At 40.6% G+C, this 11,244-nt stretch overlaps 1 protein-coding gene across 1 annotated transcript in view; it reads right to left on the reverse strand.

Moving 5' to 3' along the window:
- Window positions 1-942, reverse strand: part of FAM81A (family with sequence similarity 81 member A) — a 37,321-nt gene extending 36,379 nt beyond the window's left edge. Inside the window, exon 1 of the mRNA XM_073361471.1 lies at window positions 599-942. The gene's annotated coding sequence lies outside the window, so the exon portion shown is untranslated. The remainder of the gene's footprint in view (window positions 1-598) is intronic.
- Between the last annotated feature and the right edge of the window lie 10,302 nt (window positions 943-11,244).

Genomic DNA, 11,244 nt, shown 5'->3' on the forward strand with positions numbered 1-11,244 from the left:
ATCCCCATTTTAGAGTCAGGGAACTCAGGCACAGAGAAGCTAAGTGATTTGTCTTAAATCCACACAAGAAGTTGAAGAGCAGGACTTGAAGGGCTTCCCAAGTCCTAGGCTAATGCCCAAACCACTGGATCATCCTTCCTGTCTCAAAACAGTCCAGGAATACCTTTGGAGGCGACAAGGTTGTAACAAGGGGCCCTTTGGGAGGGCGTGGCAGGGACGAACTCAGGAATCACAATGTTGCACTGGAGCATTGCAACATACCAGGATGGTGTTTCGGAGTGAGCAGAAATGTTAGTGTCATGACTCAGTGTGAGGATGGGTCAAAAAACAAAAAGCCCATCACTTTGCTACATCAAACAAGTCCCTACACTACATACACTGCATTGCCACATTATGAAGTTTTACAGGTCCCCTAAAATGACTGCAGCATACGTCCATGAGGGATCGTCTGAGAATATGGGGATGATTGTGGAAATGCTATGATGGGGAGAAAATTGACATAACAGCACAACACAAACATCACCATATTGTCATGCGACAGAGAGGGGCAAAGTTCAGACAGACTCTTAGTTGTATTAAAGCTCCTGTATTCACTCACCAGTGTCGGATTAGGGCAGGACATGGCTGCCCATCCTTCCCTTGCATCCTAGCAACCTCTCTGCTGAGTGTCTCTGCTCGGCTTTTTAATATGTTTTTACTTCTGGGATAGCTGTATGCAAAGATTCACAGATCGCAGCTAGACACCCTGGATGTCCATCCGTCCCTTCCTGCTGCTAGTGGCAGCCAGGTCCTCTCCCTCTCCGCGGGGCCTGTTGCCACTAGGCCTGGTAGATGGGAAGAAAACGGCTGCTGAGAGTTGTTGCCAGGACGCTGTCTCCATAGAAACCTGCAGCTCAATCAGAGGGAGCCAGGGTTCTCCTAATAAACAGAGAGCGAGAGAGAGAGACTTATTTATAGGAGGCAAATATTCACACTCCATCCAACAACCAGAACAAATCCCTTCTTATCACCATTTCCTCACAATCTATTTCATGGCAGTGTCAACGCCTTGCAGAACAGGGAGGGGAAAGACACAGCAAATAAAAACCGTATTCCATATGTTACAGCATGAATGACTAACGATGACAGATTCTAGCACAGTATTGGGCCAAGTATAAATGCAGTGGCTCTGGATAGCTTGCATTCTGTTCAATACAGTCCGCTGAAGCCCCTGCTCTAGTCAATCTCTTGCTTGAGAAAGGTGATCGATTTTATTGGAGTTACTCTGAATTCCTAATGGTATCAACAAGATGAGAATCTGGACTATAAGGGATTTTTCCCCACAGTGTATGGAAAATCCTGGTAGAATACAGGGCTGTCAAACTGTGCCAATTTGAATCAGTGAGAAGTTAAAAACAATTACTTATATTTTCTGTTGGTCTCAGAGCCAGTGTACTATTTTGTGCCTGTAAAAAGTAAGAGTGTGTGTGTGTTAGAGCCCATGAAGCGTGCATTGACCTACATTTGCATGCACAAATCAGATATATAAACTAGGGGAAAGAGTAGCCAGCAAAAATGGTGAACATTGGGTCTGCTTCTGCTCTCATGCTGGTGTGAGTCTGTTGACTTCATTAGAGTTACAGTGGTACAAACCAAAAGTAAGTAAAATCAGATCTGTTGCAGCAATCCCAAAAGTAGAGCCTAAGCTACATTTGCCTTTGGCTGAAATAGATATCAAATCCCACTACTGCTGCCAACACAAATCATCACAGTGCTAACCATCTGGTATGTCTGAAGGTTAAATAGCATTCTGACATGCACATACTTTTAAATAAAAGCAACTAAGGGTTTGAACCTATAGGGCATTGATTGCCCTCTGTTTATATTAAAGTCAACTGCACCTCAGAGAATCAAGTCTGAAATGAAACAGTAACTCATTTCTGACAATCATTGGACCTAATTACAAATTTATTCCCTGATCCTGACACAATAGAACATGCTTACTTTATGCATCTGAGTAGTCCTCTTGATTTCAAAAGGACTACTCAGGTACCTAAAGTTACTCGTGTATATTATTATTTCTAGGATTGGGGTTTAAGGGTGTCAAATGTACAAGTAAAATTGACTTGTTTGCTTCTTCTTTTTCCAAAGAGTATGTGAGGGAGTGAGTGCCTGTGTATGTGAACAAAAATAAGGGGCAAATATTGCATCCGTTGTGCAACTAAATTCCCATTTATTTGATGACTCCAATAATTTTCACGAGTTTCTGGTATGCAAATAATGCAGAGCACTATAGTTATAGTAATACATACATGGTATCTCTATTAGTCTTCTCAAGCCTCTATCAACCTGGCCATCTCTGGTCCCATTACCATCCAGAGCCAAAGGGCCTCTGTACTTTGTGTTAGACCAACAGCTCCACCATCCCTTTTGATTATGGTATGATTTTGCTCATGAGGCTGGTCAAGCATGACTGCAGAGAAAACATGTTGTGTCTTGCAAACTGATGTTTCCTTTTAGGAACTCTCTAGCTGTGTCTGGATGCACTGTGTGAAGGCTTATCTTATCTTGGAGGTGAACAGGCACCCAACGAACATAATTACTATGATCTAACACAAAGAACCAGGGTGAGAGCTTTCCAAGGCATTCATTGTAGAGAGCAAAGTTTGCCTGGCACATTTACAGCACATAGGTCAATACAAGAAGATCCAAATTAAGTGTGGTATGCCAGAAGTGGAACACTGGGTTTTCTAATTTTCACTTGTCACACCATTTATACCTCATGAGGGCCTCATCTTCCCTGAGACATTGCGTATACGGTATGTGTGCATTTTGGAGCAAGATGCACAGACTTTTGGCAGTTACTCAATGGGCATGCCTAGTATGTATGACATGAGACTCTTTCAAGAAGTCAGCCATTCCTAGGGAGGCCACTTTGGCCTGAACAAAAGCTCCTATTCATTCACTATCTTCTAGCCAATCTCCAATTAAACTTGCCATTTCCAGATGACCACATAATGACAGATTTGTCCTTACCATACCCAGCAAGCCAGGTCCACTGTATCTGTTTGGGTATGGTGAGAAGGGGTTAGTCCTCAGTGATCACTGTCACTTGACATGGATTTAGGTGGAGTACAGTGTTCCTTATCACATCCATGACATGATGAATCATTGCCACAGACTTCGAGTCATCTGGAAAGACGGGAAGAAGCTCATTGATGACTGGAGCGAAGTCTGGCACTGGATGCTTGCTGGCATGATAAGTTGCCCAGGAAATGTGTTCATCTCCATTGAAGGTATCCAGACTTGCTGCTTGCTTAACTTGTTCAAGCCACCTGCATTCTTCCTGCAGGGCTTGGGTAATCAGTCTTGATTTCAACATTTGCAGCAGGGATGGGAGTATTCATTTTCTTAAGATCATTGGAGGGACAATTGTGTAAGACTCAGAAAGTGATGATAAAATCTCCTTCACTGATACTACAGTCTCACAGTCAAGGATGGAAATTCCATGGACATCTCCCTCCACTTAAGTACTGGGAGGCTGAAGAAAGTGGTATCCTAGTTTTGTGGAAGGAGTCTGTTGCTGTGGTGCGGCTGGGATTATGGTCTGTGATGTCTACAGCCACAGTAGTGAACAATACATCACAAAGCTTTGGAGGACAGACTACATTCTCAACCTCCAAGTGTTGGCATGCTCTGTTTGCTGATAGAGATGGCCAACACTCTGTCATAGGAGATGGCCAATCCAAACGTAAAGGTATCTGGTAGCTCACTTTTTCATGTCTGTGCATGAAGTGTCAAACCAACATAGATAGGTAAATGCATTTCTCATGCTTTGTTGTGGTACAAACTTTCTGTTCCTTCATGGTAACAGATATTTCTGTTGTACTTCAACAGCTATCCCAAAGTAAAGGTAGCTGGATGAATGGAAACTTGCTCTGAGTGAGTTTTAATGTTTGGACCATCCAATATCATGGACATCAGTGCCAACAGTGACTTGGGAACAGATTTTTCTTGGCATCCTGGGTCAAACGATCCATGAAATTCTGTTTTCATTTGAGTCATTGTTGCTGTTTGGGATAGGTGAAGAGCTTCTTCCTCACAGTCTTCCTCACATGCTTTTTTGGAGTGCATATCCAATATTCTGGTTGAAGGCAAGAAGCACGTCATGTGTGCTTGGAGATCTGGAGTAGTGAAATGATGTGGGATTTTAATTCAGTGCTGTGAATGTGCCCTGCCAGTGTCATTCCCAGCTGTTCTAGTCTAGCAATATAGAGCCTTGTGAGGTCTGCTAGTTTTCATTCATTCTTGTCTCTTCAATGTATGCTATCAGTTCAGTGAAGGCAATGCCACGTGACATCTTCTCTGTGTTGATTTGCTCAGTTTTCTTCTCCCTGGCTTTGTTGTAGAGACACCAAACATCCTACATGATACTTTGCCTCTTGGACCTCTAAATCCCCTCTACTTAGTTTTGCAAGCAAGGGCTGCTTTTGCAGATGAAGTGCACTCTTGTGGACTCTACTATCGATGCTGAGGGTAGAAGTTTCATGGAGGTCTTCTGATGGTAAGCTCATTTCACAAATAAAGCACACTTCTTTTTCTGGAGGCCCTTTGTGTTCATCACTTAAACGTGTGTATTTCCTCTGCAGTTCAACAAGGTGATCCATAGCTTACTCAGTTCTTTTTTTTTTTCCTCTTCAGTTCTTTTAAATTTGGTCCTGTTAAACTTGATGTAGCAAGATTTGTGCTGTCCATTGTTCTTATTCAAACTCTTTTTAATACCATTACCATCTTCTAGTTTGCATATGTTTATGAATATGGGAAGTGCATTCACTTTATGGAAATGTCTGCTATTTTCTGTTAGAGTTCGATAGCCAGATCCAACATGCTCTCTTTTCAGTTCTGCTGGATTAACTAACTCTGCACCTGTGTCTTCCTGACAAAGTACACACTTCAGTCAGTAGAGGAATGGGATGTCTGTGGTGATGGACCTGGATCTTGAACAAGTTTGTGTCTTTTTGAGATGGGTAAAGCACTAGTACTAGTCAATGGTAATCTAATATTTTTTGCTACTGTGTACAGCTAACATTACTCAATCACCAAGCAGCTTTCACACAACCAAAGTAGCATCTGAAAGAAAAAGAGAAGAATACACTGGCAATCAAAATTAGTACAAAATGTTTCCTTACAGCAATTTTAAGATCATGCTGAAGCAAAACCAAGAATACATCCCTTGTGTGTCCAGCTGCAAAACAACGTAATTTGCCAATAATGACAGTGATGTTAAAATGGCTACCACAGCCAACATGGCATGAGCTGGTGATATCTCCATATCTGAACATCTTTATTAGGTCATGCTCTGAGACAAATTCCATGCTTTTACATAAAATGCACAATTCCAATCTTTTTTTTTTTTTTTTTTGGCCACAGATCTGATCAGCTAAATATATAGGAGCAAAATTCAACCTTTGGAGGGTCCTACATGCCCCAGAAGCCCCAGAGTAGCCTTCCACAAGGGTCACAGGAGTAGCCATCCTCCCCAACACCCACTTGTTTGCTTTATTATTCAGGCTTGGTTCAGGGAGAAGCATATTTAAAACTAAATGTATATTCAAGGCATTTTTAGTTTAAAAGAACATTCTTCTTAGTTTTTGTACTCTTCTTAGAATCATGACTTACCATTAAAATTTATTTCCACATTGGTTTTCTTGTGTTCTTTCTGACACACAGTGCTCCCCCCAATCTTTGTAACAGAATTTAAACTTAACATGGTTATTGAATTCACTTCTTCTTTAGTGCACCAACATCTTCAAAGCACTTGGTGTTTGTCAATTAACTGCTGCTGCAGAGGGAGCACCAGAGGACAAACTGTTTTTGTGGAAGACCAATTAAAATGTTGCATATTTTTATTGTGCATTTATTAATTTATTTGTTTATACTACTTCCTACTGATAAGGTTCATGGTCCTGCAGTCCTGACTTAGGTGAATATCTATTTCAGTTCAGTCAAGAGTTTCCCCTAAATAACAGGCCCAAAGAAGTAGTTTGTGGGGACTTTGTTTATTTAAGAGGGAAAATGAAGAGGACGTTCTCCACCATCTTAGAATAATCTTAACCTAGGTCAGAGCTGGAGCATACACAATGATATTGCTTTTAAAAAGTGTCTAAATAAATGCAAAGCAATTGACCACATTTAAAGATCATTTTCAAGTACAGGTTGAACCTCTCTAGTCCGGCTCCCTTGGAACCTGACTGGTGCCGAACCAAAAAATTTGCCAAACCACGGGAAGTCAATATTGTAGCAAGCGGGGTCTCTTTTTATTTTTATCTCACGGAGGCAAATAAACGGCACGTTTGCAATGCCACCCAGCCAGGGTTTACCAGCTCTCTTCATAACAAAGTGTTAGTGTTGTTACACAATTTTACTGTATTGGCACAAGGAAATAAGTAGGTAAAGTATAAAAAAAAAAAAATCATGCCGGACCACGGATGTTGCTGGACCAGAGAGTGCTGGACTAGAGAGGTTCAGCGTGTAATTGTTTAGGGCTTTTTATTTTTTTGTTGGTCATATCATATTAGAAATTAGAAAGACAATTGTTTTCCTTTGACATTGTGAAAATATTGATTTTTTTGTCTGAGTGGAAATTAGCTCATTAAACAACTCCACCTTATAAAGAATGCTATCTTGCCAAACATCGTTGTTGTTGTACTTGTAACCATATTTGTTGATGTTGCCAACAGAGACCATGAAATTATGTGCTCCCACAATATTTTTATTTTCTGATAATGAAGAGATAGATTGCATTCTTAAAAGATAAATTTAGCAACTTTCCCTGTTCAGATCAATAACAAACAATAATAACCATTAATGAAACAGTACTGACGAAACATTTCAGTCAGAAGCAAAGACTCATTTTAAATAGTGGCAATATAGGTACAATTTTTAGCTTAAAAAGTTTGAATTGATATTCATGAATGTTTCCACTGAGGACAAAAGGGCAAATTGTATTCTTATTTACTTTGGAGTGACTCAGGTTCACACCATGGAAATCAATGGAGTTGCTTGAGTTTTATACCAGTGTAAGTAAATGGAATTCTGCAACAAATCCAGTAAAATTTCTGTAAATGGAATTCTGCAACAAATTTCAATGGGAGCAGGAAAGAGCTCTCTGGGCCTAAGTTTGAGATATCCCTTAATCAAGCCCAAAGTCTCTGTAAGTGGAGATCCATGTGATTATGCTCTCAGTTATACCATGTATAACCAGAGGAACTCAATTGACTTTGTTATTATTATTACTACTTATTGTTCCAGTAACATCCAAAGGCCCTATTTTGCTAGGCAAATATAAATGCATAGGTAGGAATGTTAAAGCTAAGCATGTGTTTAAGCATGCTTCCTGAATAGGTGTGCTTTCCTTCAAGGCCAATAGTAGGGAGTAGGGGATGAAGGTGTCAGATTCAGAGGATGACAGTAATAAGGTCACATGGTTACATTGATTTATAATGTGGAAAACCTGATTGTTCCAATCATTTACATGTTTTTTAAATGTACTACATTTACATCTACACTACATTTATTCCTGTGTAACTGAAAGTAGAATTTAGCCATCTGTTTTTAGCAAAACAAGTTTAAGGGTATTATGGTATATAATTATTCTTTGAAAAGCAAAATCAAGCAAAAATATTGTCTAAAGTTTGCCTGATTTATACCTTTTTTTCTCTATGATATAATGTATACATCTAAGAAATACCTAAGTGTGTGGTTTACAAACTGTAAATCTTACATTTTTGTTAATGATTCTAAGCCCTATTTTAGCAGTTTTCAAGCATTTGAATATTAACAAAATGAGTCTAATTAATAAAACACAAAGCTGTGGTCTGCATAGTGGAAAATTTGTTCTAAATATATTTCAGGAACTTCCAGCAAAAAAGCAGCAATGCATTATTTTTTTTTTTTTACTGTCAGCTTTTACCAATTAAAAAGCAGACAGAGCAGTGCCTATGTCATGAAAACTTCAAATCTTTTCCAGATTCACAGGGTTTCTATAAGAATGTTATCCTTTGAAACTTCAGTACATTTTTAGATTGAAGGTAAAGTGAAAGTTGTATTCTGTAAGGTTTTCAAACATTTAGAAATATTTTCTTGGCAAAAACAGTTAAAGCCCTAGATATTTCAGGCTCCATCCTGTTCAGTATTTACCATCCTCGCACTTTTCCAGAAGAGCAGTTAAACATGTGCTTAACAGTAAGTCAATGAGACTACTCATGCACTTAAAGTTAAGCTCATGCTTAAGTGTTTTGTTGGATCAGGGCAACCTGGCACTTAGCATCCCACAGTGTTTAAGTCAAGAAAATGTCTCTTGTATAGTCAGATCACATTATTTCATGTGGGGGTATATGAAATACAGATTTGTATGATAATGTATAGGGATGTAAATTCACTTTTGAATCCTGCTTTCACACGTTCATTTTGATAGGAAAACACTCCTTTCCTCCATGGTGTTATGGTCAGTTTTGTAAAGACACTATCAGCTAGGTTTTGTTTTATTCATTGATCAACATTTTTAAAAAAATCAAGTGTGACAGAGCACCTTTAAAGTAGTATGTCCTGTATTATTTGTTTTAAAATTCCTTATAAACCTCTATAAAAGGTTTTCTGCTGTCCTGGTGATAGTTCTGAAGGTTTTATAGACATCAGTTGACCCGTGCTGTGAAACTCACTGCTGCAGTTTTCTTTTTTTTTACAGTGCAAGCCCAGGGTTAGTGGGACTCGAATCAGTGGATCCTGGGTTTGTAAGCCCATAGTTTGAGCATCCACACACATTCTAAATCTAGAGTCACCAATTTCTGGACCTGAGCACCAAACCTGGGTTCCAGCATCCACGCTGCAGTACACAGACCCGAGTGAAACCATCATATCCCAGGCTTCCTAGCACCCCCCTCCCCTGTCACCACTCTGGTTCATTGTGCAGTTTAAGAAAACTTGACTATCACCCCCCACATTACAGACAGTTGTCGCAGTCTCCCAATTCATCCTGCCAAGCCATCTTTTAGGTCTGCGTGCTCCCAGCATCCAGAGCCAGCAACATGGAGGAATGACCGTGACAGTCTATACCTTGGGAGAGCGTACTGTAACCCCCATATTTCTCATTTTCATATAATCGTGATCTTACATATAAAGCATGCCTTGTAAGGTATGGTTATGATCTGCTGAAAGTCATTTCTCTATCCACAGATGTGTATCATTAATGCATATGCATTTATGAGAATTGTGTTGCATGGTGATCACTAAAACATGCTGTAAGTTGCGGGATCATGTAAGGACAGGATTTTATAATTGTACTATAAAAATTGATGTAAACTTTGAATTAATTCTTCCAGCCACCCTTTTTGAACAACAGAAAGGAATGACCGTCTGAGACTGGGATCTTGTTTCCTATATGCATTATAAACTTCCCTCTAGTCATTTCTTTGGTTTAAGGTTTAGTGAGTAAAACACAGGATCTTGTATTATGTCTATGTTAATTAGATTAAAGGAATGTTAGTCCTGAGCCACAATGTAAACTGTTTTGACCACAAGATTTAGTGAAGTTTAATTTACAGTGTATTCTGCTGAATATAAAATACTGCTGTCTTCTCTGTGAGAGATTGTTTGTGTGAATGTGGAATGCATGCAGCAGGAAAAGATAAGGTGTGAAAGCCATCACAAATGTCCAGATGGTCAAGAAAAAGTGAGAGACTTGGAAACACCAGGAGACAATCAGAAAACATCCATTGTATCGATGCTAAACATGTTAGCAGCATTGACGGCCTCAGAGGTGAGGCAACCACTCCCAAAAGGCGTCAACAAATAGGAGATAACAATGGGAAGCCCGACAATAACCATCAAATGATAACAGTGGAAAACCCCAAGATTACCATCACTTAAGGACTAATGATTACAGGATGACGTTGCAAAATGCATGGACTCAAATAGGAATTTACAACTATAAAGCTGGGGTGTTCTGCCATGAAACTCTGCAAAGCCTCGAATCGTGACCAACTGAGCCCAGCTCCTTACTCGTGCTCAGTCTAGAATCATAGAATATCAGGGTTGGAAGGGACCTCAGGAGGTCATCTAGTCCAACCCCCTGCTCAAAGCAGGACCAATCCCCAATTAAATCATCCCAGCCAGGGCTTTGTCAAGCCTGACCTTAAAAACTTCTAAGGAAGGAGATTCTACCACCTCCCTAGGTAACGCATTCCAGTGTTTTACCACCCTCCTAGTGAAAAAGTTTTTCCTAATATCCAACCTAAACCTCCCCCACTGCAACTTGAGACCATTACTCCTTGTCCTGTCCTCTTCTACCACTGAGAATAGTCTAGAACCATCCTCTCTGGAACCACCTCTCAGGTAGTTGAAAGCAGGTATCAAATGCCCCCTCATTCTTCTCTTCTGCAGACTAAACAATCCCAGTTCCCTCAGCCTCTCCTCATAAGTCATGTGTTCCAGACCCCTAATAATTTTTGTTGCCCTTCGCTGGACTCTCTCCAATTTATCCACATCCTTCTTGTAGTGTGGGGCCCAAAACTGGACACAGTACTCCAGATGAGGCCTCACCAATGTCGAATAGAGGGGGACGATCACGTCCCTCGATCTGCTCGCTATGCCCCTACTTATACATCCCAAAATGCCATTGGCCTTCTTGGCAACAAGGGCACACTGCTGACTCATATCCAGCTTCTCGTCCACTGTCACCCCTAGGTCCTTTTCCGCAGAACTGCTGCCTAGCCATTCGGTCCCTAGTCTGTAGCTGTGCATTGGGTTCTTCCGTCCTAAGTGCAGGACCCTGCACTTATCCTTATTGAACCTCATCAGATTTCTTTTGGCCCAATCCTCCAATTTGTCTAGGTCCCTCTGTATCCTATCTCTGCCCTCCAGCGTTTAGTTTACCACTCCTCCCAGTTTAGTATCATCCGCAAATTTGCTGAGAGTGCAATCCACACCATCCTCCAGATCATTTATGAAGATATTGAACAAAACCGGTCCCAGGACCGACCCCTGGGGCACTCCACTTGACACCGGCTGCCAACTAGACATGGAGCCATTGATCATTACCCGTTGAGCCCGACAATCTAGCCAGCTTTCTACCCACCTTATAGTGCATTCATCCAGCCCATACTTCCTTAACTTGCTGACAAGAATACTGTGGGAGACCGTGTCAAAAGCTTTGCTAAAGTCAAGAAACAATACATCCACTGCTTTCCCTTCATCCACAGAACCAGT

This window comes from Lepidochelys kempii, chromosome 10 (assembly GCF_965140285.1).
Source record: "Lepidochelys kempii isolate rLepKem1 chromosome 10, rLepKem1.hap1, whole genome shotgun sequence".
Classification (NCBI taxonomy): domain Eukaryota; kingdom Metazoa; phylum Chordata; order Testudines; family Cheloniidae; genus Lepidochelys; species Lepidochelys kempii.